This window comes from Dendrobium catenatum, unplaced genomic scaffold, assembly GCF_001605985.2.
Source record: "Dendrobium catenatum unplaced genomic scaffold, ASM160598v2 original_scaffold_26775, whole genome shotgun sequence".
In the NCBI taxonomy this organism is placed as follows: Eukaryota; Viridiplantae; Streptophyta; class Magnoliopsida; order Asparagales; family Orchidaceae; genus Dendrobium; species Dendrobium catenatum.
Genome location: NW_021345234.1, coordinates 25,553 through 31,552, shown reverse-complemented (window position 1 = coordinate 31,552; position 6,000 = coordinate 25,553).

The window sequence follows — 6,000 nt, the reverse complement described above, 5'->3', positions numbered from 1 at the left end:
CAGGATATCACTAACTTTGCTCATTTAATTTAAAGTGCCAAGAGGAAATAGACTGATCTAGTAGCAATGCAGCAAGAATGGACTGCAAGAAAGAAGATATTTGGTAGTGAGACGGCTATCAATAGTCATTTTGGGAAGAAGAGCAGGTTTACACTTGTTGAGTTCATAAGGAAAGGACAACCATGCAATAACAATTTCTTCTAGATCAGATAAAGGTAGTGTTGTTAATTCTGGGGGTTTAGAGAGTGAGCCCCATTATTTAGCAGTGTGGTAGAAGGCATAATGGTCATTGTTATAGAGCATCAGACAGGTGTTTTATTTTTGGTCCATTTAAACATAGGATTATTGAGTGTCCACAAGGTGGTTTTGATAGACATTATGATTTTGAAGGCTATGTGCAGTCGAGCGTGGGTAAGCCAAGGGTAGTTACACCTCGACCCCATTATTCCAGCCTTCTGGAGGTTTATGAGTTAGGGGTAGTTATGTCGCTTTGACTCTAGTGCATCGACGAGTTAACAGTCTGACACAACAAGAGGATAGGGAGTCCCTATATGTTGTGACATGTACGACTTATATTTTTGCATCTCCTTGCTATATTCTATTTGAGTTTGATGCTATTCATTCTTTCATGTATGAGCAGTTTTTTTATTCTCTCAATTTATCTTATGTATTATTACTTATTTTTTTGTATGTGGTTTTGCCTACGGGAGATGGAATAGTATATAGTAGGGTTTATTTTTGAGATTTAGAATTTTCTTATAGAGTTTGGAGATCTTGTTTAATTTTGCTTCCTATTTTTGTATTTGATATCATTTTGGGTATGGGCTAGATGAGTCAATACAAGACTCAAATTGATTGCTTTAAGAAGAAAGTGATTTTGTATCAAAATGGTGAGAGCTTTGTATTTCAAGGAATTAGAGGTATTCTCTATTGTCTATTTTTTGCTCTATAAGTGGATAGACTTTGAAGGAAATGTAACCTAATATTTTTAGCATCTTTTATAGATGCGAGTCTCTCTTCTCATTATGTGAGTAGTGTCCCTATAGTTCTGGAGTTTTCAGATGTCTTCCCAAAGGAATTAGTGACTTTACAGCCAAATAGAGAGATTGAGTTATGTATTGATCTTTTTTAGGGTACTACTATGATCTCTAAAGCTTTGTATAAAATGACACCTAAGGAGCTTTAGGAGTAGAAGGTTCAGCTTCAGGGGTTAGTTGATATGGGATTCATCTGCCCTAGTGTGTCTCAGTGGGAAGTACCTGCTCTATTTATCAAGAAAAAAGATAGCATGATGCGCATATGCATTGAAGAAAATTACTATAAAAATAAGTATCCTTTGCCTAGGATCAAGGATTTATTTGATCAGCTTGATGGATGTTCAATATTTTTATGATCCATCTGTGATATAGTTATCATCAGTTCAAGGTAATGGTAGAGGATGTGGCGAAGACTTCATTTAGTATGAGGTATGGACATTATGAGTTTTTAGTCATGACATTCAGAGTGACTAATGCCCCAGCAGTATTCATGGATTTGATAAACAGGATTTTCAGGAAGTATTTGGACTAGTTTGTGATCATCTGTATAGACGATATTTTGATTTATTTTAAATATGATGAGGAGCTTGCAACTTGAGGATTGTTCTAGATAATCTAAGGCAATATCAAATATATGTTAAGTTCTTGATGTATAAGTTCTATCTGAGGAGTATTTCATTTTTTGGGAATGTAGTGAGCAATTCAAGCATTTCAGTAGATCCCCAGAAGATTCATCCTATTTTTGATTGGACAAAGGCCTACTACAGTTCCATAGGTTCATAGTTTCTTAGGCTTGGCTGGCTATTATCAAAAGTTTGTTAAGGGGTTTTCTTGTATTTCTTTGCCTTTGATGAGATTGACACATAAGTTAGTTGCTTGCATATGGACTATGGAGTGTGAGGAGAGTTTTTAGCTACTGAAGGATCATTTGACTTATGCTCCAATTTTAACTATTCCTTCAAGCACTGAGGGGTTTTAGGTTTTTAGTGATGCATCATTAAGAGGTTTGGGATATGTGCTGATGTAGCACGGTAGATTGATTGCTTATGCATCTCAGTAGTTGAAAAAACATAAGAGGAACTATTTGACACATGATCTTAAGTTAGCTGTTGTTATATTTACATTGAGGATTTCGAGGCATTACTTGTACAGAGTTAGATATGAGATATTTACTGATCATTATAGCCTGGAAAACATTTTTACTCATAAGGATCTAAATTTGAGAAAGAGAAGATGGTTAGAGCTAATCAAGGATTATGATACATCTATTCAATATCAGCTTGGTGAGGCGAATGTGGTAGGATATGCTTTAAGTAGGAAGTCTTCAGGTACGTACTTCTCTTTCATTTCTTATTTCTATATACTTTCTTATTTGAGATTGGGAGAAATTGGAGATAGAGGTGATATCTGTTGATACAGATCCAAAATTTTTAGCTCTGATGATTATTCAACCTACTCTACATGAATGAATTCAAGAAGCTAGAGACTGGTAAGAGATTAAATATATGGTATATAAAGTTTAGTTATTATATTAAGGCTGGTAAGAGACCTGAACTCTCTTTATCGAATTATGGAGTCATTTTCTATAAGGATAGATTATGAGTTCCTTTTGTTTGTGATATGAGAGCTAAGATCCTATATAAGGCACATTACTCGATCTACATTATTCATCTAGGAAGTGGCAAGATGTATAGAGATTTAAAAGGTATGTTATGGTGGTCTGGATTGAAGAAAGATATAACTGAGTTTGTTTCGAAGTGTGAGGCCTGCAATTAGTAAAGACAAAGCATCAGTGACCAAGTGGTCTTCTTCAATTGTTTCTTATTCCTGAGTGGAAATGGGAGGAGATGACGATGGCCTTTGCTATGAGTTTTTTAAGATCTAGGCAGGGACATGATGCCATTTGGGTTGTTATTGATAATTTGACGAAGTATGTGCATTTTATTTCGTTCTGAAAGACTAATCTAGTATATAGATTGTCAGAGACATTACTAAATTGCATTGAGTGCTAAAGGTGATCATATCCGAACATGATGGATCATTTATCTCTAGAATAAGGAGAGGCATTCAACAGGGACTTGGTATGAAATTGCAATTCAATACAACTTTTCATCTGCAGACAGACGAATATTCAAAAGGACTATTTAGGTACTAAAAGATCTTTTGAGACTCTATATTTTGGACTTTGGCGACAGTTGGGAGGATCAAATCCCACTGATAGAGTTACATATAGCAACATTTATCAGTCCAGGATTGGCATGGCTCCTTATGAAGCCCTATAAAGTAGGAAGTGCAAGACAACTTGATATTTAATAGAGGTGCGTGACATATAAGTGATATGATCAGCTTTTGTGGATGACACAACAAAAATTCAACTGACTGGAGAAAGATTGAGAGTTGCACAGGATAGACAAAAGCAATATTATGTTCAGAAATACAAGCTGATAGAATTTTAGGTTGATGATTTTGTTTATGTCAAAGTCAGTCAGATGAAAGGCTTTAGTAGATTTGGAAGAATCAGTAAACTGAGTTCAAGGTACATTAGACATTTTGAGATTATTGAGAGGGTTGGTAGTTCTGCTTACAGGTTATTATTATATGATCATATGTCTGATATACAAAGTATATTTCATGTATCTGCTTATGATATAGAGGTTCATCAGAGACTACACAACATAAAAGAGACAAATAAGATGTTTATGTCATATGTCTGAAAATTATGGAGCAAATGGATTTGATGGTCAAGGTGCAGTGAAAACACATGATCGTTAGAGAGGCTCACTTGGGAGAAGGAATATGAGATGAGACAGCTCAACCCAGGTTTATTCTGACATAATTTGATTTGGGAATGTCGAGGAAGACATTTTTTTAAGGTGGATGTATTATTATAACTCAAATTTTTTATAACTACATTTTCTCTACAACATTCAAAAAATTATTCAGGAGTCATTATAAGCTCAAATCAAAAATTGTCTTCTCCCAAACATTTATATTATTTTGTTGTAGTTTTTCTATTTTTTTTTATAATTTTTGGACACTAGTGAAATTTCTTAAGAAATTGGCACCTCATGGTTTAAATGGGGGTTTTGGGATCATCAAGTGTCTATTTTGCTAACCAATTTCATCAAAAAATTTTAAATAAAATAAGTTATTTAATGGATATTTTTTATAAAATTTTAAAGCATAATAAGTTTTTATATAAATTTTATATTGAATATGATTATAATATTATTATATTATTATCAAAAAATATCTAATAGAAATTAGAAATTTTTACTCAGTAGTGTTCCTATTCTCTACCGTTGGGACAATTTGGTAATTTTTTTAATTTAGTCCAATTATAATTTAATTAATGAAATGCATTCAAAAATATATTATAAAATGTTGTGATGTGATGTAAGCATCAGTGGGTAGCCAAGGTGGGATTCTGTTACGCTGGTGCTAGTGGGTGACTGAGGTGGGATTCTATTATGGCTAGTGGGTAACCGAGGTGGTATTTTGTTATGTCGGGACTAGTGGTTGGTCGAGGTGGGATTCTATTATGTCGGTGTTAGTGGGCGATCGAGGTGGGATTCTATTATGTCGGTGTTAGTGGGCGATCGAGGTGGGATTCTATTATGTCGGTGTTAGTGGGCGATCGAGGTGGGATTCTATTATGTCGGTGTTAGTGGGCGATCGAGGTGGGATTCTATTATGTCGGTGAGATTCTATTACCTAAGTGTGGTTATGCCAGATCCAATGGACTACCGATATGGGATTTTGTTATGAAGCATTTGCTTATAATTTAGTTCATTTTAGTATTTATTTAATTTTATTTAATTTCAGCATATGATTCAGCACAGTGATTTAAGTTCTTTTGGTTTTAGTTATTGATTTTTTTTAGGCTACGATAGCCTACTAAGTTGTGTTAGCTCATTCTTACTTTTGTTTTTTTTTTTTAAATCCGTGAAGGATAAAGAGCAATATGAGTAGTTTGGATAGCACACTCTAATTTGTATTGTAGGTAAGTTTTGATTTTTGTAAGCTTGACTTTTATTTTTTTTTGTGCTATATATTTCTAAGCACTGTTATAGAAAGATTTCATATTATATATATTTTAGATTATATATAGAAAATCATATTGAGATTCAGTAGTTTTTTGCTTTATATTGTATTAAATAGTTGCTATGTATAATATATAAATTGGAAGTTTTATTTCAGTACTTCTTCAACCAGATCTTGGGGTCAGTCTTGTTACAATCTAATACGGTATGACCTGTGTAGTGTTGGGTCATATTAGATTAGGTTGTGACAAAGGTGCTAAGTCACTTTAAGGGCATCATAATGCTATTATTTTAAGTGTCATAACTCTGTATACTTTTTTTATATTTTTCTATAAATAGTTATGATGTTATACTTATAAGGGAGTTGAGTTACTTGTGTAAAATTCAGTACTTTTTATAGTACTTCTCTAGTTCCATCTTAGAGTAAAATATAAGTGAGGCTAGGGAAGTATAAGATATTATTATGTGAAGTATTTAGTCTATAATTTTTGAAGTAACTCTATAAGTTAAGGGAGAAGGAGCATAGAGGAGATATAGTGATCCTTCCTGGTGATATCCCTCTCTTGTATTTTCATTGTTCCATGAGTTAAATTAAAATGGGTTTGATTGTTAATCATTCTATGTCTGACTATTTTTCTTATTTGAGATTAATGATGTAAAGTGTATGTTGAGTATTAATGACGACTCTTATTCTATAACTGTTAAAAAATGTTTTCAATATTATCTCACTCTTTATTTAATGCTTATAGCAGCACCATGTGTTGTTAAAACATAATGTGATATATAGCCATGATGGAGGAACAAAAGAATAACCAAGAATATTGTAATAAAATGTTTACATGCATAGACATAGGATGTAAAATATTCTAGGTTCTTAAGAAGATATTATAAATGTAGGAGGTCAAAAGATATATTTTTCA